The sequence below is a fragment of the Hemicordylus capensis genome, chromosome 1 (assembly GCF_027244095.1).
Source record: "Hemicordylus capensis ecotype Gifberg chromosome 1, rHemCap1.1.pri, whole genome shotgun sequence".
NCBI lineage: Eukaryota > Metazoa > Chordata > Lepidosauria > Squamata > Cordylidae > Hemicordylus > Hemicordylus capensis.
In genome coordinates this window covers 371,679,504-371,702,287 of record NC_069657.1, presented here as the reverse complement: position 1 = coordinate 371,702,287, position 22,784 = coordinate 371,679,504, and positions in this window count along the sequence as shown.

Below are 22,784 nucleotides of genomic sequence, written 5' to 3'. Positions count from 1 at the left end.
TTGATCTGTATTTTAAATTGTTTTAATTGTGTTAATGTTTCAATTATTGTTGTGTTTTTAGATTGTGAACCACCCAGGGCATTACTTATGGGGTGCTATAAACATGCGCCAAATAAATAAATAAATAAATAAAATAAGATCAGTATCAATATCCATACATTACAGAAAGAGAGCTTGGACTGTGTCTTATGTGGGCTCCCTAGTAAGTTCATAGCACAGCTGGTAACTGACCCAGAGCCTGAGGCTATTCTCAGGATGGGAGAAAACCAGGCTAAGGGAGCCCAGCCCATCCCCCCCCCCCGCATTGTGAGAACCACTGGGCTCATGAGCGAGTCCGATGGCAGCTAGCGCACCAAAGCAGCCCTCCCCTAAAATCAAGTTAGCGGAGAGAGTACTCTAACCCCGTTTTTTTAAAATTGTGAGATGCCATGGCTTAGCGACTCACGGGGAACCTCCTGACTGGAAGGCTACAACAAGCTTCCTGGCATCGGGAAGTTCCCCAGAATGCCCTGTGCACTTGCGTGGGGCATTCTGGGACTTCTGGGGGCTAGGGGGGCCCTGATCCCGCCCCCCCCACCAGCTCCATGATGGAGCCAGTTATCATGTGAGTGGCCAATTTGGCTGCCCAGGGCTAGCAGCATGATAATCTGCAGGGAGAGCAGGCCAAGCCCACACTCTCTGTCAAACCCTCCTTGGCTCTCCACACCACTTGTGTGGAGAGCCTCCTTCTTTCATAAATATGTTTGTGTCAGTTCTCAAACAACACAAAATATGTTGCATGGTGTTTGTTTTTTTAAATCACTGACTGGTACCACAGAATCTGTGATATACAGATTGTAGGCTATTCCCTGACCCAACATAAGAGAAATGATTGCTGCTTTCCAACAAAGTTGATAGCAGTGTGATTTAGGGTTGTCCCTCTCCCGAAGGTAAAAGAAAAATAGGCCACTGCTCATTTGCATATGTTTATTCATTAACAGGTATGCAAATCGAAAATGTCCCCTTTCCCTGCCTGCCATTGAAGTTGACCTAAAAAAAAAACCCTCAGCCAAATAATGAAGAATAGAAACAAAAGCAATTCAAATGGTTTTAAGCAGTCACAATTTCTGGTGCTTTTATTTTACAGGCTTAGCCACTGACATCTTTTTTTTTTTTTAAAGTGATCATGTCTGCTATTTGATATAGCTTTTAACAAGGATTATATACATTCGTGGAGGATGTATGTTAATGGCTATTAGCCAGGGTAACTATATGGAACTTCCATATATAAAGACTGTATACTTCTGAAAATCAAATGCACAGGAGAAGGAGATCAGTGACTATGCCCTGCTTGTGGATTTCCCAGATGATCCATGTTTGAACTGATCCCAAAAAGGTAATTCTTGTGCTCCTAAAGTTGTATCGGAAAGAACCAGAAACAAGGAAAAATCACAAGGGATTTATTCTTTGCTCTCATTTTTAAAACCAGTGGTATGGGGTGTGTGTGTGTGTGTGTGTATTGTGTGTGATGTATGTCAGACTTCATGTTTGTGGAACCACACTAGGTTACAACACGGTCCGATTTTGCCCACAAGACACAATTAAGTCAACAGGCGTTAATGACATCCTGCAGGAGTGGAATCTGCCATGTAGTTTTGCTTTTGTACATGAGAGAATAACCCAGTCACCTTCACAGTTCATTTGTGGTTGCTCTTGCTTATTGTAGTCCTGGAGGCAAATTGTCTTCTCAATTACACCAGTACAAATGCAGAGCAAATCCACTGATGACTCCTTTCTGCTCAGAAGGCTTGTGCAGTTCTGATGTTTGTCATGGGCAAAAGAAGGATATATTGGCCCTTTTAAAGTGTGGTAGAGCCTTGGGATTCCATTCACCTCAACATGTATTACTGACATTATCTTGTGCTACTTTTTTAGCATTGTCCAGCTATGCCTGCATATTAAGTACATTGCCTGGTTTTTTTAAAACCAGCACTATGCATAGATTTTGCCTGTTGTGTATGATAGCACAGGACAGAGTAAACAGGACTGTGTGGGCTAGCCATACACCCTTCTCCACCCCTGGTGAGACACACATTGGCCATGCCCTCAGGCCTCCATGGATTTAGCCTTTGTCTGAAGTGGGCAGTACTGAACTGGGGAGGGATCCTTTACATGATATGGAACCCTGTACCCCAGGAAGGGGGCTTCACTGCATTCCCTTCTGCAGACAAACACCAAATGTATAGAGGTCCAAGCAGCATGGCCAATACTCATTTTGGCTAGCCAACACACTCCTTGGGGCGTGGCTGCCAGTACACTCCTGTTTGCCCCCCTCAGGCGTTGGGATGTATGATAGGCATAACATCTGCACAAGGTACTGGTGCACCAATTTTTCACTCTTTATACATGTATCTGACTGGTAAAATACCAGCATTCATACTACAATACCAGATTCAACGTCTGGTATTATACTATAATACCAGATGTATACTTGGTAATACATATAAAGTTTATTTGGATAGTATATATTAAGTTCTGAGAGTTATAATATTTTGGAGGTAGTGAGATATGATACCAAGGGGAAAATATAGATCTGTAGCAGCTAAACGTAACAACATTAAAAAATGCATTCTTGAGTTAAGTTTTCGGAAATTCTTTTAGTGGAGAGAGGAGTTGGGTAGTTTGACAAAGATCCCCATGGTAGGATCTCTTCTGCTGCTTGGTCATTATTACCCTAGTTTGAGAAGCTGTGTTCTCTCTTGATGTAGATCAAGTGAATTGAGAATTTTCTGTTTCCAAATACTAGAAGGTGTGTGCTTTTCCCGGGGCAACATATTAGCAGAAGTAAAAGAAGTTTTGCTTATCATCACGTCTCATAAATTCTTCTCAAAAAGCCTGGAAGGGTTAAAAATATGGACTTGGGATATTTTTATTTCAACCATACAAGGGTTCAGATAGGGTTGCCAACATTTGATTTTTCAAAATATAATATCTAAGTGAAGCCAGAGGGGTGGGATCAGAGCCTTTTGGCTTCTGATATGGAGTAGAACCAACATCAATGTGGTCCTAATGTGTACTAGTATGGAATGTTCTTTGATACTTACTGCTGCTAGCAGTATCAGCCTCTGACAATACCAGGCTCTTCAGAACATCAACAAGCGTGTGTGTGTGTGTGTGTGCGCGCGCGCCTTTACTTTAAAACCCCATGAAGGAAATTACCCAAACTCTCCAGGCAGGTTCTTCCATGGCTGAATTGCTCTTAGATAGAGTTAGGAACCTTTCCTAGAGGATAATCTAAACTTACCTTCCTGCAGTTTAAATCCAGAATACAGTCAGTCTCAGACAAATGAAAACTGCTCAGCTTTCATTGCCTTCTTTCCAGATATATGGGATGTGAAATAAATGCCTCACACAGATATGGCCTGTGTAACATTTGGGATCCAGCAGTGGATTTTACACAATGCTAGGAGTTGTCAAGATGCCATTTCCCATTCTTTCAAGTGTATAACTGAAGAGGACAGAGGATCTGTTGCTAAATACGTGGCCATCCTTTTGCTAAGCAACACCATTCCCTGCTGCACTGAAGCACACAGTTGTTTTTATTCCTTCTCGATGCCCCTGGATGGGCCCTATGGTAGTAACACAAGTTCTGCACCTCAGCATTGCAAGGAACATTAACACTGGTTCAGCTTTAATATGCTTTGCAATGAAATCATTATGCAATTATTGGGCTAGAATTAGAAAATCATGTTTGTGTCTCCCTTTCCCTCCAACCTCCAGCGCAGGGATGCTAAAAGTTACTTGCAGATCTGCAGACCTCTCTAGAGGGCTGTGGATCATGTTGACTATTATGATTACAACGCAGTATCCATAATAATTAGTTGTCACTAACTTAACACTCAGTGGGTTACTCTCAGTAGGTATTGTGGGGTAATTTTGTATTCTAGCCAGAGGCGCTCTTACCCCTGGACTTTGGGGCTGAAGCCCAGGGATTACACAGCCCCTGGGGGCCCCCAAATCCTCTTTAGTTTATCCTGGGTGGTGTGGTCACCCAGTGGAGCATGATGATGCTTAATTTGTGGGGGGGCTTCAATGGCCTTTAGATCAAGGCTCCAAAATTACTTAGGTGCACCTCTGATACTAAATGAATATTTTGCACAGCAACAAAGAGATTTTTCATACTGTTCTGTAATTCCCACAAAATTACATAGTTATTTACACTAAGTGGTTTAGTCTGTGAATTAAAAAAAGTGCTCTGGGTAACTTTGTAGCCCTGGCATAAAGCCCCCCCCCCATTGGGATACAAAATTACCCCAAACCCATTTAAATGAACTTGTTACCCCAATGTAATTTCTGCTTACAGGGCTGCCTGAATGTGTTTGACAGAATTTGCAAATGAATTTCAGAGTTTGCAAATGTGTATTTCAGGTTTAAGTTTTGAATCATACAAACATAGTTCCATCTTTTTCAAAAATATTGTTGCATAATACCTAGAGCTCAAAACATCATAAATACACTTTCAAACACTTATGTTACTGTTTAATAAACAGTTTATTTCCAATTAATAATATTGCCACTGATTTCTGATTGTGTTTGTGGTACATAATATAGATTATAGCAACAATGTGGATGTATGGGATACAAAAATACCCCACAGTGACAGAAACAGATATATTTTCATGATACATTATGAAGATTAAGTCCCATTAATTGCAATGGGATGTAGTCATGGCTCATAGTCTGCATATTTTCCACTATTTAGAATATTTATGTACCACTTTTCAACAACAACAAAAGTTCTCAAAGCAGCATTTACAGTTATAAAAGTGTGCATGTTTTGAAATGCTCTGCTACTTTTTAAAACCTCTTTATTTCAGTTCAATAATTTTAGAATTGAAAAATATTGTAACAAAATTAAATAATAATTAAGCAAAGCCCCAAGTGCAAATAAATGCAACCTGATTACATGTAAGAGAAATGTTGCTGCTATCCTAGAGATGAAACTAAATCAGATTTGGAATCTTTTGTTTTAAAAAATTACTAAAGTTTTATTAAATATTAAAGAACACGGCTGGAGTCCATTTCTTCTCAGTTGAACACTGTACAAAATTAAATATGTTAGTCTTTGCCCTTCAAGCTTCTAGTGAAAAATATTTAATTTTTGAAAACGGTTCATTTCTTGCCATTTTACAGACTATTTCAAAATAGCTCTATAATATCTCCAAGGAGATATTCTATTTCTCCTTGGGAGCAACTAAACAGAATGAAGTAGACAGTAACTGGTGTACTTTCTTGTCTTCTTTCTTTCCATGGATATTTTGAGCAAAAGCCTGTTAGATTTCGGGGCATAGTTAACACAGAGATTGGAACCATGCATAGTTGCTAGGAAGGGCACCAAGTCCCACATGACCCTTCCAAGTCTTATTTATTGCTTGCCTTTATTGGACCAGGAAGCAGAACTTTCCTGTATGGAGTCAAAGCTGGATAAATCATAATGCTATCTATGATACTGCGTAAGCCTCAGCCAAGTTGGGATACTATAAAGTGAACCAATATGAGAACACTCTGGAGTGGAGGGTGAGTTCATCCTGTTCCCTCCATATCTCACAAGAAGGAAATATTTCCACATCATCTTACAGAGGAACAGCAGGAAACGTTGCTGAAACAGAGATTTGTTTTCTCCCCCCACCTTTCCGTTTTTTATGAGGGAGCAGTGCTGAAGGGATGTGCACAAAATTTTCCCAAATTCATTTTGAATTCAAATTGAATTTGAATTGATTCAATTTTGAACCATTGAACAGCGTGGAGATTGGTTCAAACCGATATGAATTTGCCCAAATTCAAATCGAGTTGAATCAAATTTGAACAAATATACCTGATTTCAATTTGAATTTGGGCAAATTCAAATAGAATCAAATGAATCTCCACTCTGTTCAATGTTTCCAAATCAAATCAATTTGAATTCAAATCACATTTGAATCGAATTTGGGCAAATTCCATACACATCCCTAGCTGGAGCCATCTAGGTGCTGAACCAGGACTCTTGATAGATATAACAAGTGTCAATTACCCTACCCCACCCCAGCCATGGGGAAGCATAGCTGACATGATGGGGAATGGTCCAAAATTCCATCTAATGTTCTTCTGATAGACATGGAAAAAACTGCTGCAAGAGAAGATTTGCTTTCACCTCCACCTGGCTTGTTTGTATTGAGAAGGTTTTCATGGAGGCAACTCCTTTGTACTGGATTGAACTGATACCATGAAGATTCTGTTCATTTTGTAGTTCTATAATTGTAGTGGTTTATTTGTATGATATATGCATTTATAAGCATTGTAAATTATACTAGTTTACTTAAGACATTAATTTTGTCCATTTGGGTTCTGTATATTTTATGTCTGTTTTTGCATAAAGAATGAACTGAAATTTTTTGTATGTGTGCTGTTTTCAATATGCCACCTAATGGCGCAGCAGGGAAGTAACTTGCCTAGGAAACAAGAGGTTGCTGGTTCGAATCCCCTGCTGGTATGTTTCCCAGACTATGGGAAACACCTATATCGGGAGGCAGAGATATAGGAAGATGCTGAAAGGCATCATCTCATACTGTGCGGGAGATGGCAATGATAAACCGCTCCTGTATTCTACCAAAGACAACCACAGGGCTCTGTGGTCGCCAGGAGTCAACACTAACTCGATGGCACAACTGTTTTCAATAAATGATTACCAAAATATTGCTTTAAAAAGGAACAGTGGCTCACATACTATACAAGAGTACATCTGCCTAGGGATGCTACATTTGTGCAGTTTATGTAAATTGCATTACGCACAAGTAAGCCTATTATTTCAATGAGCTATCTCTTGTGTAACACAATTTGTGCAATTTTTGCATTTGCACAACTTAAACAAATTCTGTAAATGCAATGTTACTATGCTGACATATACTTGAGTAATATGTGAGCCAGTATTCATATTCCCCAAGGGTAAAACAAATAGAGTTTGCCAATAATCTTTCCAGTACAGGGACAGTAAGTGACATATTGCTTGTGCTACAGTGGATTTAAATGTGGAGTATAAATGAGGAAGAGTATGCCTTCGTGCATTTAAATGAACACATGGAGAAGAGGGATAGGAGCATGCCAGCTAGTCATGCTCTCTGGTGCTGATGTGCTTCGTGACCATACCCCCCGCTCTCTTCGCATTTTGGAACTCTGAACAGTGAGAATTCCAAAATATCCCTAGCCTTCTCCAATTGTTAGAGAAGAGATGCGGTACCCATGTACAGCATCTCTGGAAGCCCCACTCAGCCCATCAATCACTCTTGGCAGCATATTGCTATCTGTTACAGCAGTGCTTGTCTACAGAGGGAAATGCTGTAACCATTATGGCTGTCATTTCCATGATAAGCAACTCCAGGTGCCCAAGGCTACTGGTCATGGAAATGGCAGCTATCATGGTTATAGCATTTCTTTCTGCAGACAAATGCTACTGTGGCACATTGCCAGGATGGGCTGGATGGGACTTCTGGACCCATTTTGAGATGCTGTGCATGAGTATAGTATCTCTTCTGTAACATCTGAAGAGGGGTCCTGTGTTCAGTGCTTCCATCTGCACTAGAGAATGTGGGGGATGTGGGACATGGGACACATCAAGGGCAGAGGGCATGACTAACTGGTATGTTCCTCTCCCCTCCCCCTCCATTCATGCATTTGAATGCATTTAAAGGGGTTGTTGGTGTCTCTCTTATGGGCCTTGAATATGGTTTCCACATTTTAATCTGGCAGTTATGGTAAGTCCAGTCATTCATCAAATTAGTGAGGCAAGATAAACACTATCAACAATGCATGCTTACCCAGAAGAAAGTCTAACAGCTCAATGGGATTACAAAGCAAGTGTGCTTACAGGTGAAGCCAAAAGCAATTTAACAGAATTTATTTATGTTGTTTGGATTATTTTAATTCAATACAGAGCTGGAAGACAAGTCATTAATGCCTAACAGAACCCACATTATCCCACACAGCAACCTCACTTTTCAGAGTAGGTTTACGCACACACAACAATATTTATATACCACTTTTCAAAAGTTTCCAAAGCGGTTTACATAGAGGAAACAAATAAATAAGAAGGATCCCTGACCCCAAAGAGCTCACAATCTATAAAGAAACAAAAGATAGACAGCAGCAACAGTCACTGGAAATACTGTGCTGGGGGTGGATAGGGCCAGTTACTCTCTCCCTGCTAAATAAAGAGAATTGCCATGTTAAAAGGGTGCCTCTTTGCTCAGTTAGCTTGAGGTTACAAAAAGCAACACTATGAAAAATATTATACAAAAACCCTTTCCATTCATAGAAGAAGCATGTGGCTACAGTGAGTCTTCATATGAATTGTTAGGATACGACTTATAGTCCTGCCATAACAAAAAATATGGACAAACTCACCTCAGATCAAGTTGCCAGTTTATTGTGGACAGCTCTCAGAAAATAGGAACAATCTATACAAAATATGATTAGCCCAACACAGGGATCCCATCCTTTTTAATCTGGCCTGCCTGGAGCATTCTCATTCTGAACAAGGAATGCTCCATCACCCAGGGAACTTCTGGTGTATGGTTCAAGCCCAGTAGCATTTAGACATTTTACTAAATACCTTTGACAAGTTTGGCTCCATCCACTCCATTTTCTGACCTAGAGAAACTCCTGCCTCTTGAAATGGAAGGATATGAGGAAACACTTTAATTGCAAATCAGAGGGCTCCTCACTTACCAAAGTCCACCCCAACCCACCACCAGCAGAGATGTTTTCAAAAAGAACTGTGCAAATGAATAGGCTTTATCATAGAGATATGGAAAAAAAAACATATAAGAAAATTACCTGATGTTTCTCCTTGGGAGGAACCATGAATTTTAATCCTAATCAGAAATGGGTGGCCACCATTTTTATTCATCGTAGTTCTGGTAGACATCTTAAAACAGAGAACAACTGTTTTCCTCTCAGGTATGTTTGGTATGATTGCCAATACCCTGAGGAACAAACAGGAAACTTTGCAGCCCCATAATCCAATCTACTATTTCTTTAATTTAAAACAAGTTGTTCTAGTAAGAACTAATCAGCCTACTTTCCTTTCACTGTCTCTACAACTGGACTAAATTTGGTTCAAATCGAGGTCCACAAGTTATTTATTTATTATTTATTTTTTCGATTTCTATACTGCCTTTCCAAAACTGGCTCAGGGCAGTTTACACAGAGAAATAATAAATAAATAAGATCACTTGATCACTTGCACCTCAAATGTTCATGCATCCACCATCATGGATCATGGTGGATGACATTATTACACAGTACACCACTGAGGTGTCCTTGTGTGTCACTCACTACAACTGTACCAAATTTGGTTCAAATAGGTTAGACAGTCCTCAAGTTAGTACACTTGCACCTCGATGGTTCACACATCCACCATATTGGATCAGGTTGGATGACATCGTCACAAACTACACCATTGGGGCATCCCTATGGGTCTCTACAGCTGCAGCAAATTTGGTTCAAATCGGTTAAGTGGTTCACAAGTTAGCTGACTTGCACCTCAAAAGTTTGCACATCCACCATTTTGATTTGGTGTGGAGGACATCATCACAAACTATGCCATTGAGGTGTCCCTGTGTGTCACTCACCGCAACTGTACCTAATTTTGTTTAAATCAGTTAGACAGTCAACAAATTAGCCCACTTGTGCCTCAGATGTTCATGTGGCAGCCATCTTGAATTGGAGGGGATGACATCCTCACACACCACACCATTTGGGCATCCCTGTGTGTCCCTATGTTATATGCTGAACATATACTGAGAGAAGCTGGATTGGAAGAATATGAGCATGGTTTTAAAATTGGAGGAAGAAACTTGGAGGAAGAAACGCTGATGACACCACTCTGATAGCTGAGAATGCAGATGATCTGCAAGCTCTAGTAATGAAAGTCAAGGGGCACAGTGAAAAAATGGGACTACAACAAAATGTAAAGAAGACTAAACTAATGATAACGGGTACAGCAACCAGCCTCAAAATTGACAATGAAGACACTGAAGTGGTGGATAGATTCTGCCTTTTAGGATCGACTGTCAACAGTATAAGATCCAGCCATCAAGAAATACACTGCAGACTAGCACTTGGTAGGGTTGCAATGAAGGCCTTGGAAAGGAGATTTAGATGCCATGATGTGTCTACAACTACAAAGATTCGAATCGTTCGGACAATGGTTTTTCCCATGACACTCTATGGATGTGAAAGCTGGACTTTGAAGAAGCAAGATAGAAAAAGCACTGATGCTTTTGAACTTTGGTGCTGGAGAAGACTTTTGAGGATACTATGGACAGCCAGGAGAACAAACAACTGGAACATAGAACTAGTCAATCCAGAATTTTTCCTCGAGGCACAAATCACCAAGCTCAAACTATCATACTTCAGACACATTATACAAAGATCCAGCTTCCTTGAGAAGTTCATAATGCTGTGAAAAGTGGAAGAAAAGAGAGAAGAGGATGACCAGCAGCAAGGTGGACAGACCCAATTATGACAGCAATGAATGCACCACTGAGAGACCTTAAAGGCCAAATTGAAGACAGATCATCCTGGAGAGAATCAATCTAACTGGTTGCTAAGAGTTGACACTGACGTGACGGCACTTAAGCAATCAGTCATCATGTGCCTCTACAGTTGTAGCAAATTTGGTTCAAATTGGTTAGGCTGTTCAAAGGTTAGCCCACTTGCACCTCAAAAGGTTACACATCTGCCATCTTGGATCGGGGTAGATGACTTCATCATAAACTATGCTGTTGAGGTGTCCCTATGTGCCCCTACAACTGTACTTGATTTGGTTCATATTGGTCCAGGCATTGTGAAGTTTGATAGGGGGGACACACAAACAGACACACAGACACACAGACACACACACACACACAGAATGCCAGGTGATCTCATAAGCCTACTGGAAAGTAGGCTGTGCTGTTTTCCCCCCTAACAGGATAAACAGCAACTGAGAGGGAAAATTTACAGCAGGAAAATAGTGCTGTGTTATCCATCTGATTACCTGCTCTCCCACACACCTACCCCAAAAATAATAAAGGAATCACAGATTTCCAACACCTTAGGCAGGATCCAGACTAAGTTAATAATGACTAAGCAGCATTGGAATAAATGAAACAAATTAGTCAAGACTAATTTGGTTGACATAATGAGGAAAATTACTCAAGGGTTTACCACTGACATACTTTTAATTTCAATGGGACTACTTTGAGTAATCCTTATCATGTCAGCTGCTGCCATTAATTTCAACATGACTTAGTACTGACTTGGTCTGGATCAAAAGATAGGGGGCAAAGGATGAACCTAACTGTGTTTCCCTTCAAACTCCTAAAGTTGGGGCGATATACACCCTTTCCTTCATATAGCTGTGCCCATGAGAGAAACTTCCTTCCCTACAGAACTTTCCAAAAGATATCCATCATGAGAAGGGGTGAAGGGAAACAACTCTTCTCTTCACAGTCCACCCTCCCCCCCCAAAAAAAACCGCCCTGCCAAAACATACAGTTGGTAGGTGGCTATTGAAAGCAAAAGCTTTATTATGTTTTAAAACTACATTAAAATTCAGCATGCAGTGTGCTAATATTGTAATTACTGGTTTGCCTTTATCAGTCTCAGTTCTTTTTGTAGCCCTGCCATTTAAAGTTATTGTTCACTCACCATAGCTAATTCCCTTTGATAAGGTTTATAGTGAACACTGCTTCCTGATTTTTGTTGTTCCAGTCCTTTGGACAATGAATTCCCATGTAAAAGAACAACCAGGGAACATTCATGTGTAAGTAAACTGCAAAAGAAGAGAAATCTGTTGTGGGTGCTAAAGTAGGACTGTTGTTTTTTGTTTCGTTTTTTAAAAAGATGGTGCAATCTTCCCATATAGCCTCTCAGTCAGAACCCTACTAATGGAAACACATGTTGATGACTAGAACAGAATTACTAAAATATTCAGTGCTTTGGAGAAATGGGGAAAACATCTCTCTGACATTTGGCCTGTCAAATTATGCACTTGTAAATGAGCCTCTTGTATCTAATTAATTGATTAATTAATTAATTAATTAATTAAAGGTTGTCATTTTGTCCATTGCAACTGCTACAGCTCTAGGAAGGAGAAACTGCTGGTCCCAAAGGGTGAGAAATCAACAGCTTTGCGAAACTGAATTTGTACTCTCTTAATTTTTCACCAAGTAGAACTGGCGTTTCACCAAATCATAGATCCTTTATGTTTCCCCAAGCATGGAAATTGAAGGAAGTGGGAAGATGAGGGATTCAAGGTGGTTTGTAATTATTCTGACATAAGATGTTCAGAATAAGTCAGTTTACATGATCAATGGTAGAATCTGTTTTTATCTAGAATACCCCACCCCTTTACATGAATGAGTCATGATATGCCTGCTCAGTTTTGAGTGCACTGTTTTGAAATGTCAGGTCTAGGGATGAGACCAACTTTCTCAAATTTTGACTCCTTGAACTCAGCTTTCTATGGAGCTTGTCCTGGTTCTTGTTTAAGAGTATCCAACCTCTTATGAATGGGAACAGCGATTCCAGATCAGACACTATAGCCAAGTGTAATGGTAAAACCGGGGCATGATCCAGCCAAAGCTATGCACTTTAATCCTCCACCTTTTAATGGCAGGGCTTTAGAAATGTGCTTAGATTTCGCATTATGAACAATAATGTTTAAATGTGTGTGAATTTTGGCTGAATCATACCCCTTGTTTATTTTCTTCAAACTGGTTAGAAAATTACTTCTTAATAATTGTATCTGGATTGATTTTTAGTTGTATGAGAATCTGTGCTGTCTCTGGTTAATCCATTCCTTGATCCAGGCCAGCTTTTGAATGGTGTTTTAGTTACTTTTTAGCCCAGTCCTGGCCTGAAGGTGGAGCAGAAACAGAGCATAGAAAAAGCAAGAGCATAGAAAGCAGTCTGCACTTGCCTTTCTGTAAATAATTTCATTAAACTATTGATATTCTTAATTCTACTCTAGCGCCTGGTCCTTGCATGCTACAACCCTTTCCTCTGGATTCAAAACCAGTTTCAGCAAGATGCGGGGCAAGGAAGGTTGTTAATCCTGACTCAGTCAACCTAATTTTGTACTTCTGAATCGAATGATGTCTGGTTTAGGGAGGCTTTGGGAGGGCAGATCTGTTTGCTATAGCATGGGGCAAAGGCTCTTTGGAAAGATGCAGGATGGATGCTGATGTAGCAGCAGGGCAGTTTTCTCAGCAAGAAGAAACTTGGTTTGCTTGCATGTTTGCATTATATACAGTAGGTGCCTCAAGTAAAATGCACAGAATGCTGCTTACTGCCCCCACGCCCAAGCGGTGAGGCAGGGGGTTGGGTTCTGCCCCCAGCCTCTGAAGCAGGCAGAGAGGCCACCATCTTGGCCCCCTCCACATGGCCAGGGCCGACCAATCTAGAGAGGGGGAAGGGAGGACCTTGCCCAGCAGCCACCATCTTGCTCATTCTCTCAGCAGCCGGGCACCCACCCACCCGCCCAGTACTCAGTGAAGGATAGCCGGTTGCCTGAGGGGGCCAAGTAGGAATTTTGGGGGTCATGCTAAATTGGCTTTGGGTGCAACCTTTTTTTGCCTACTTCTCACTGAGACATAGTTGTTGGGTTGTAGGCAGGCATCATAAAACAACTGGTCACTTGGCAGGAGAGTGGGGGTGTTCGGTAGGTAGATTCAGTATCGTGTTTGGCTGGAGGGCCAGTTGGAGTGAGGGGTGGGTCAAAGAACAGCATGTTCTGGTGGCCCAGAGGCCTGCGAATGGCCCCACACACGGGGTGTGTGTGGCGCGACTCACCAGCTCAGAGCTTTGGCGGCTTGGGTTTGGGGTGGGTCAGGCCACTGCCCCCTCAGTGGGGGAAGCCTCGCAGTGAGAGGAGGTCAGGACATGGAGCCTGACTGAATCAGGACCCGGCCCTTTACCCTAGTGTGGGATGGCCCTCACTAGGAGGGGCCACCACACAGGAGGAGTACCCGCACTCTGATTAGTTAGGGACCTCATTGCAAGTTTGTTATCACTGTACAATAATAAAGTGGCCCTTATTTACTCCAACTAAGCGTGTCCTGTCTTCATTGGGGCCTGGGGGTGCAATAGACCAAAACTGTTTATACAAAACTGTTCCATGGGGTCAAGTGGAAAATCATACTTTTTTTGTGAACTTGATAATGGATAAATGGCACGCCACAATATGGAAAACCTTGTCTTAGACATACTACTGTGTTGTATTAATATTTATATATGTTCTCTGCAGGATGGCAGGACAGCATATTTCTTCCTCCAGGCTCTAAATCAACCCACAGTGTTCTGTTTTGCACTACTATTTTCCTGTATTTCCCATACATGTTGAATGGCCTGTCTCTAAAGAAATGATACAAAAGCAGTACCTAAGTGAAGGAGGTCCTTCCACATTAAAAAAAAAGATGAATCATGTCTCAAATCAGTTCTGGAAAAGTATCCATGTAAGTCAGTTGCAGTGAAAACAACCAAAGATTGATAAACAATCTTTGTTGGTTTATATCTCAGCTCTACTATATTTAAGAAATACGTCTTTGGGGCTTCCCTGGGCATTTAGCAATATGATGTGGGTATCTAGGAAATAGAAGTGTTTTTCAGACTTTCGCAGAATGAACAGTGATGGGCAGCAGTTAAACTCCAAGTTGTTAAACTCTTTTTCATGTAGATGAATGGTCATTACAACTCCTTTATGAAAAGTAGTTCAACCTGCATGGTTAAGCTACTTTTTTTGGTAAAATAAATCCTGTAGATTATTTATGTATCATATTTATATACTGCTCAAAACCTGCATCTCTGGGCGGTTAGCTAAAAATAATTTCTTTCATCCATTAGGAAATTTCTTACTAAAGGTTCCTCTTAAATGCCCTGACTCATAGAGACATTCATTTCCATTTTTCATCATCACAATTTCTTCTCCTGCAAAAAAGTATATTGTATAAAAATATAAATAAACATGATAGTGTTAATAATAAATCTAATACTTTCCTACCATCCATCTGGCTACCTTGACCTTTTGACGCTGTTTACTCTAAAATACTCCAGTGGGAGAAAAGAGTGACTTGTCTTTTTGAAGGTAAAGAGCAAACTCATTTTAAAAAAATAGTAAATAATAAGAACTCACTGTTTGCTTTTATGTTTCTTCAGGGCCCACATCTAGGGCCAAACCAGACAAGCTATTGGAGATCCATGATCAGATCCTCCACCTCTTTAAATTCATTTTTAAAAGCAGCCATGCTATGTGGGTGAGGACTGGATCAGAGCTTGATTGGATCTGGATCAGGAGTTGATCTGGAGTAAAAGAATTAACTCTTTTCCACATGCCATTTTTCTGATGCAAATCAGTCACCCCACCCCCTGCTTCTATTTGCTCTATTAGGTAAAATACATTTTCCCTAATGGGCAAATATCAGCTGGAAATGTGACTTATATCTGAAAAATAGTGGAGGTAGAGTGTTAGCCCTCTCTACAGCACTGCAGTCCCAATCCAATTCAGAAACCCACACAACTGCCTCTTTTTTAAAAAATGGAAAGATAAGAGATCTAGTTACAGATTTCCAGTTTCACAACTAGTTTGGCCTTCTAAATTTGGACAAAACTCAATGATGATATTTCGAAAAGATGCATGTTTTACTGGCTTGGATGTCAACCTTTTGCACTGCAGTGCTCCATGGCTGGGAAATCCTTTTGTTGATGGCAGGAAAGTAGCATTTTTGGAAGTGGTTCTCCTGAGAATGGAAGGGGTCTTTCCAAGAGTAGACCTCTCCTCCCATTCATGAAAAAAACTGCTGTCCACAGAGAGCTGCAGCACAAAAGATTAGGAACCAACCCACCAATTTTAGCATGGTGATAGAACCTATAGACCAGTTCAGATGAAACTGGCCACCACATGTGTGAGGAGCATGAGAGCATACACCACCTCCCCATCCAGCTTGCGGTGTCATTCTTGCATAGTAACTTGTGGGCTGAGCATCCAAACTGACCTGAATTATGCAGTTAAGATCAGAAAGTTCATCCTCTACATGGCCATGTGAGCATGGAACAGTGTGCCAGGTGAGATGGGAAGTGTGCACAACCGTGCTCCCCCTCCTGAAACAGGGTGGCCCAGTCAGATGGCATTATCTGAAGCAGGCCTATGCTCTGATTCTCGCCTATAGTTAGTAAGAACCAACTCCACAGAGCTAAGGCACAACCTCCCCAGAAGTCCTCCTGCACATGCCCCTCTGAAATGCAGTGGGAACTGTATAAGAGCATTACTGAAGTTCCATATTACTAGAAGGTATCAAAGAAAATTAGGAAAACAAGACTCATTTACTTGGACATTTTATAGCCCTTTTGATTCCAAAGGCTCTAATTAGATAATATATGAAAACATTGCTCCGATTTACTATATTGTAGCTTCTATGTACAGTTTAAAACCTGCAAAATAACAGAAACAAAAGCAAAGGGAGAATAAGTATCTAAGGCCTAAATCATTTGCATTTGCCTAATTGCTCTTCAACTTAAACTGAGAGATACCAATTTCAATAAGAGCAAAAAAAAAAAAAACAACAGCAAATATAGAAAAAGATCTCCACACCTCAGTATGATCTGCTTAATATGTTCTGGTCTTTATTAGCATGGTGAGAAGTTGAACTCCGGCATTTTGGATCTTATTTGTCCCATAGTGGAGGCGGGATCCTATTTTTCACTCAAATACATTACTAGGCTCTCTGAATCATAGAACCAGAAGGGACTAAAACAAGGCACTTGCTTTGACCTTAGTTTGTAAGAGGCAAAACCAAATCATGGCGTGCCACAAGCCAAGAGGATGCAATTTAAGCAAGCGAGTCAAGTTGCACACTGTAGTGGAAGAGAGTTTGATTGTAAATCCTGAATAACAGACACCTTGTTTTAAACATGCCATAAAGTATCCAGGAGATGGTTGGAGCAAATGTCAATGACCTGCCTGTTCGTTTCTGGAGGACTCAACCAAACAACTGCTTTACAACAAAAATGTCAACTGAGAAGAAAAGAGAGCAGTGTTGCAAGCAGGGATATACATAATCTGCAGCTCCTTGGTTATTTTCATCAGCCACAGGGCCTGTACAAATTTTGTTATTCCTTTTGAACAGATTTGTTAATGAAAACAAAAATACCCTGATATTGTCAGTAGCATCAACAGCAACACAGCCGAGCATGAAACCGGTGGCGGGGAGAGAGAGAAAGCTTTATTCTGTAAAACCTCCCTACAGAAATCTGCCCTACCTCAGCATTTATCAGTTCCTCTGCCTTATTGTCTAGTTAGAATGGAACTAGCGAGGCTTTTTCTCTCCCTCACTTGATGACAGAGATGACAATGTCAACTGACGCCAGTTTTCATAAGCCTAAAAAAGCTGCCCTCGGGTAAGCAACAGTGAGACCAATCAGATTTAGAACTTAATATTTCCTGCTACAGAAAGGATAAACACACACACACATCACACACACACACACACACACACACACACACACACACACACACACAGAGTTAAAATTAGAATCTACTGCCGCAGACAACAAGGGAATACACTCAGCATAGAAAGCATAATTTCCCCCCCTAAAACCCACACATTTCCAAAGTAAGGGACAAATGGCTTGATTCTAAGTGACATCTCTCAGTGTTGAAATGTAGATTTCTGGTTATGCTATGCTGATAGGCAATTTTTTAAAATATACATATAAAACAGCAGTTGTTTGATCTGCCTTACAGCCATATCTGCTCTCAATCCATTCAGCACGAAAGGTCTGTTCTTGGTCTTCTTGTTCTAATTGCTTTGCACCCACTGCAGCCAATTTTTTCCTACCATCACTTGCATTCATCTTGGCTGTATTGTATTCTTTAGATTTCCAGCAGTGTTTTCAGTGTGCTTCCGAGGAATCACATATCTTTCTTTTCTGTCCCCCCCTCCACCTGCCAGCAACTTCTGCCCTCCCCGCCCCCTCCCCACACACTAGTTTATGTGGATATTCAGCTGAAGATATCATTTTACTGTTTCCAGCATCTTGCTTGCTAGGTGTTACTTGGAGAGATTTAGACAAACCTCAACTGGTGTGAGCTTTGAATCACCTCCTGCCCTCTGGCAAAATTGAAAGGGAAAGTTCTAGCTATTGAGTTCAGTGCAGTTCCAGATTTGCATTGCTGCAAACTGAGGTAGAACATCACTCTGTTTCTGCTGGGTTTTCTATTTATTTAGCTCAGCTTACAGTCTCCAACTCATAATCATAAAGGACCAGAGCCCTCATATTAGATTTGATCCCAACATACCATATGCTCCACCATGCCCATCCTGAAGCTCAGCTGAGGCTATTATGAGCTGTTTTGCATTTGGGCATGGATCCCACAAGCAACATACTCAACTGGGCAGGGAAGCTGATGTTTTTGGAAATCTGCCATTGATCATCCTCAGATATTAATAGGAAGTTAGCATTTTGGTAGGACTAGAAATATATAGCTTTATAAAGTTCTGCTTTCAGAACTCTTTTGTTGAAAACCAGAATATAAATATTATTATAGTTAGTACCAACAATTGTAATAACACTACCACTCAGAATAACAGTAACATTGCTGAAGCTGCAACTTTAGAATTTTAATAAATTGATGGGCATTGGCTCCCTCGGTTGGTGTGCAATTTTGGATAGCTCTGTTGTAGATAAGAAGTGGGTCAGACCATTTGCTTTTCTTCTTGAGGTGATGGAATCAGCAAGAATTGATTCTCTGTATCATGCTTTCAGTTACAGAAGTAGTACTATGAGTACATAAAAGCATATTTTTATGTGTATGCAGAAACACAGCTTTCAACGATATTGGCTGACATCATGCGCAGTGTCTCAGTGATGCTGTGAACCACATTAGGGCTGCTGCAGATGTGTAAGCTATGGCTGTTGAGAATGAATGGTTGTGCAAGCAGCACTGCTGCAGTTACTCCAACTGTGATGAATGGATTCACAGTGACACAAAGACACTGAACATCATGTCAGCCAATGCATCTTACTTCAAGGTTGATGTTTGAAAAGGATCTATATTGACCAGCCAGCCCTCCAATAAAAGGTAAACCAGAAAGGAACCCTGTCCTGACTGACACATTGGTGAATTCCAGGGCTCAGCCAATCAGCACACCAGGTGGGTGGGACCTAGAGAGCCATGAGGAGGAAGAGAAGGTTCCTTTGTGAGAAACAGGGGGCTGGGCAAGATGTGTGGCCACGGAGTCTGGCTACAGAAGGATGGAAGATAGGACTGCAGGGGCTTGATTCTCAACCAGGGATTTGATGAGTTCAAGACAAAGGAATCCAGGGCTTTGGCTTCAGGTAGTTAAGTCTAGGGAAGTTTGTTTAGTCAGACCTTGTGTCAGATTTTCAGTTTCTTTTGTGTGTGTTTTGCATATTTCTGATACTGGTCTATTATTGCATATTTCTGATACTGGTCTATTACTGAGGGGTTTCAATGCACGGATGAGATGTTGGTGCCAGGAGGAGGAGTTTAGATTTGTTAGGCACTGGGATACATTTTGGGGCAAGCAAGGCTTGTACAAAAGGGATGGCTGCACTTGAACCAAGATGGAACCAGACTGCAGGCACTTAAAATCAAAAAGGTTGCAGAGCAGCTTTTAAAATGATGCCAGGGGGATAGCTGACAGGAGCTGGACAGTATCTGGTTTGGCAAATGCCATTCTTTAAAGTGCGAGGGTGCAAAGGATTCAGATAAAACAGAAGGGAATAGAGCAGAACCACATAAAGAGCAGACAGAAGGCTGTGCCAGCTGGTCAAAGAGTCAAAAGAAAGACAGCAGACACCAGGGAAGAGATTCAGCGTATAAGTGCTTATATGCCAATGCCAGAAGCCTCCGAGCCAAGATGGGTGAGCTGGAGTGCTTGGTTGCTAATGCAGAAATAGATATAGTGGGCATAACAAAAACATGGTGGAACAGTGAGAACCGGTGGGACAGTGTTATCCCTGGGTATAAACTCTATGGAAAGGACAGGGAGGGGCCCCTTGGAGAAGGGGTAGCACTGTATGTTAAAGAAGGGATAGAATCTAACAAGCTAGAAAACCTAGGTGGACTGGAGTCCTCCACAGAAACCCTGTGGGTGACAATACAAGGCCTGAAAGGGAACGTGCTATAGGGGTGTGCACGATTCGTACACTGGGCGGTCCGGTCCGGGGGTGGGGGGTACCTTTAAGAGCGGTGGGAGGGTTTACTTACCCCTCCCACCGCTTTCCGCTGTGGTGCCCGTAATGCTCTGTGTAATTGGGGCGGCAGGACACCTCCCTGCCGCCCCTTCCCCGATGTTACTTGCAAACCCCCCAGCAGTCCTTTGCACACGCGCGCGCACGTTTCTGTGACGTGTGCGCGCGTGTGCAAAGGACTGTTGGGGGTTTTGCAAGTAACGTCGGGGAAGGGGCGGCAGGGAGGTGTCCTGCTGCCCCAATTACACAGAGCATTACGGGCACCACAGCGGAAAGCGGCGGGAGGGGTAAGTAAACCCTCCCACCGCTCTTAAAGGTACCCCCCACCCCCAGACTGGTCTGGTCCGGACCGGTCCGGAGGCCTTTTTAATAGACTCCGGACTGGTCTGGGCCCATCCCTAATGTGCAACTGGGGACGTGCTATCGCCTTCCGAATCAAAACACTGACAGTGACTGAGAGTTGCAGGAGAAAATCAGGGAGGTGTCAAAGAGAGGCAGGGCTGTAATAATGGGTGATTTCAATTACCCACACATAGACTGGGTCAATTCACAGTCAGGAAATGACAAAGAGGTCAAATTTCTAGATACGCTGAATGACTGTGTCCTAGAAAAGTTAGTCTTGGAACCAACCAGAGAAAAAGTGACCGTGGACTTAATCTTGAGTGGCACCCAGGACCTGATGCGTGATGCCAGTGTCATCGACCCTTTAGGGAATAGTGACCATAGTGTGATCAAATTCAGCATACATGTGGGGAGAGACTCACCAAGGAAGTCTAACACAGACACTTTGAATTTCAGAAGAGGAAACTTCTCCAAAATGAGGAGTATGGTGAAAAGAAAGCTGAAAGAGAAAATCAGGCGAGTCACTTCACTCCAAAATGCATGGAGTTCACGCAAAACCACAATACTAGAAGCCCAGTTAGATTGTATATCCAAAAGGCGGAAAGGTACCACTAAGTCCAGGAGGATGCCAGCATGGCTAACAGGTAATGTCAAAAAAAAGCCATAAAAGGGCAGAAGACTTCCTTCCGAAATTGGAAGGCCTTTCCAAATGAGGAGAACAGAAAGGAACACAAACTCTAGAAAAAAAAAAAAAAAAAAAGCAAGGTGACAATAAGGGAGGCGAAAAAAGAGTCTGAGGAACATTAAGCTAAAAGCATCAAGGGGAATAACAAAAACATCTTTAAATACATCAGAAGCAGGAAACCTGCCGGGGAGGCGGTTGGACCATTAGACAATGAGGAAGTGAAAGGAATTATTAAGGAGGCTATGAAGGTTGCAGAGAAGCTACATGAGTTCTTTGCGTCCATCTTCACGGCAGACGATACTGAGCATATACCTGATCCTGAAACAGGCTTTTCGGGGATGGAGGCTAAAGAACAAGACATGATGTTCTAAACTGTCTGGAAAAACTGAAAACTAGCAAATCGCCGGGAACAGATAGCATCCATCCAAGAGTCCTCAAAGAACTCAAATGTGAAACTGCTGACGTCCTTGCTAAAATATGTATGTATGTATTGGTTTATTTCAGCCCAAGGCCAGCATAAATACCAAAGGAAAAAGAAACAACAGGAGTAAATACATAAAATAGATAAAATACATAAAACATTAATACCTTCAGATACCGTATACATAGCTAATTTCATTCAAATAGAACCGGTTAATCTGAAGCACACAACCCGGCATTTCGTGCCTCAATCATTCTAAACCGAATCTTGCTTGCTATGAATAAAATTTTTGCTACCCTCCTATAAGCATACTCTGACTTAGCAGCAACCAGGAAAAGAACCTTGTCCTTGCCAGAAGGGCAATTAGAATTGTAATGAGGTAGCAGTGGGGAGAGAAGCTTTCCCCTTAATTCAGTATAAAATCTGCACTTCACTTGCTAAAATATATAACTTATCCCTGCAATCAGGCTCTGTACCGGAGGACTGGAAAATAGTAAATGTAACACCGATTTTCAAAAGGAGATCCAGGGGTGATCTGGGAAATTACAGGCTGGTTAGCTTAACATGCATTCCAGGCAAATTGATGGAAAACATCCTCAAGGATGAAAGTGTAAAGCACATAGAAGAACAGGCCCTGCTGGGAGAGAACCAGTATGGCTTCCGCAAAGGTAAATCTTGCCTCATGAAGATTTTGGAGTTCTTTGAGAGTGTCAACAAGTGTGTGGATCAAGGTGATCCAGTTGACATAATATACCTGGACTTCCAAAAAGCTTGCGACAAAGTTCCTCATCAACGACTCCTGAGAAAACTTAGTAGTCATGAGATAAGGGGACAAGTACATATGTGGATAGCTAACTGGCTGAAAGACAGGAAACAGAGGGTAGGGATAAATGGAGAGTTTTCACAATGGAGGGAAGTAAGAAGTGGGGTCACCCAGGGATCTGTACTGGGACCGGTGCTTTTTAATTTATTCATAAATGATCTAGAAGTTGGGGTAAGCAGTGAGGTAGCCAAATTTGCAGATGATACCAGACTCTTTTGGGTAGTGAAATCCAAAACGGATTG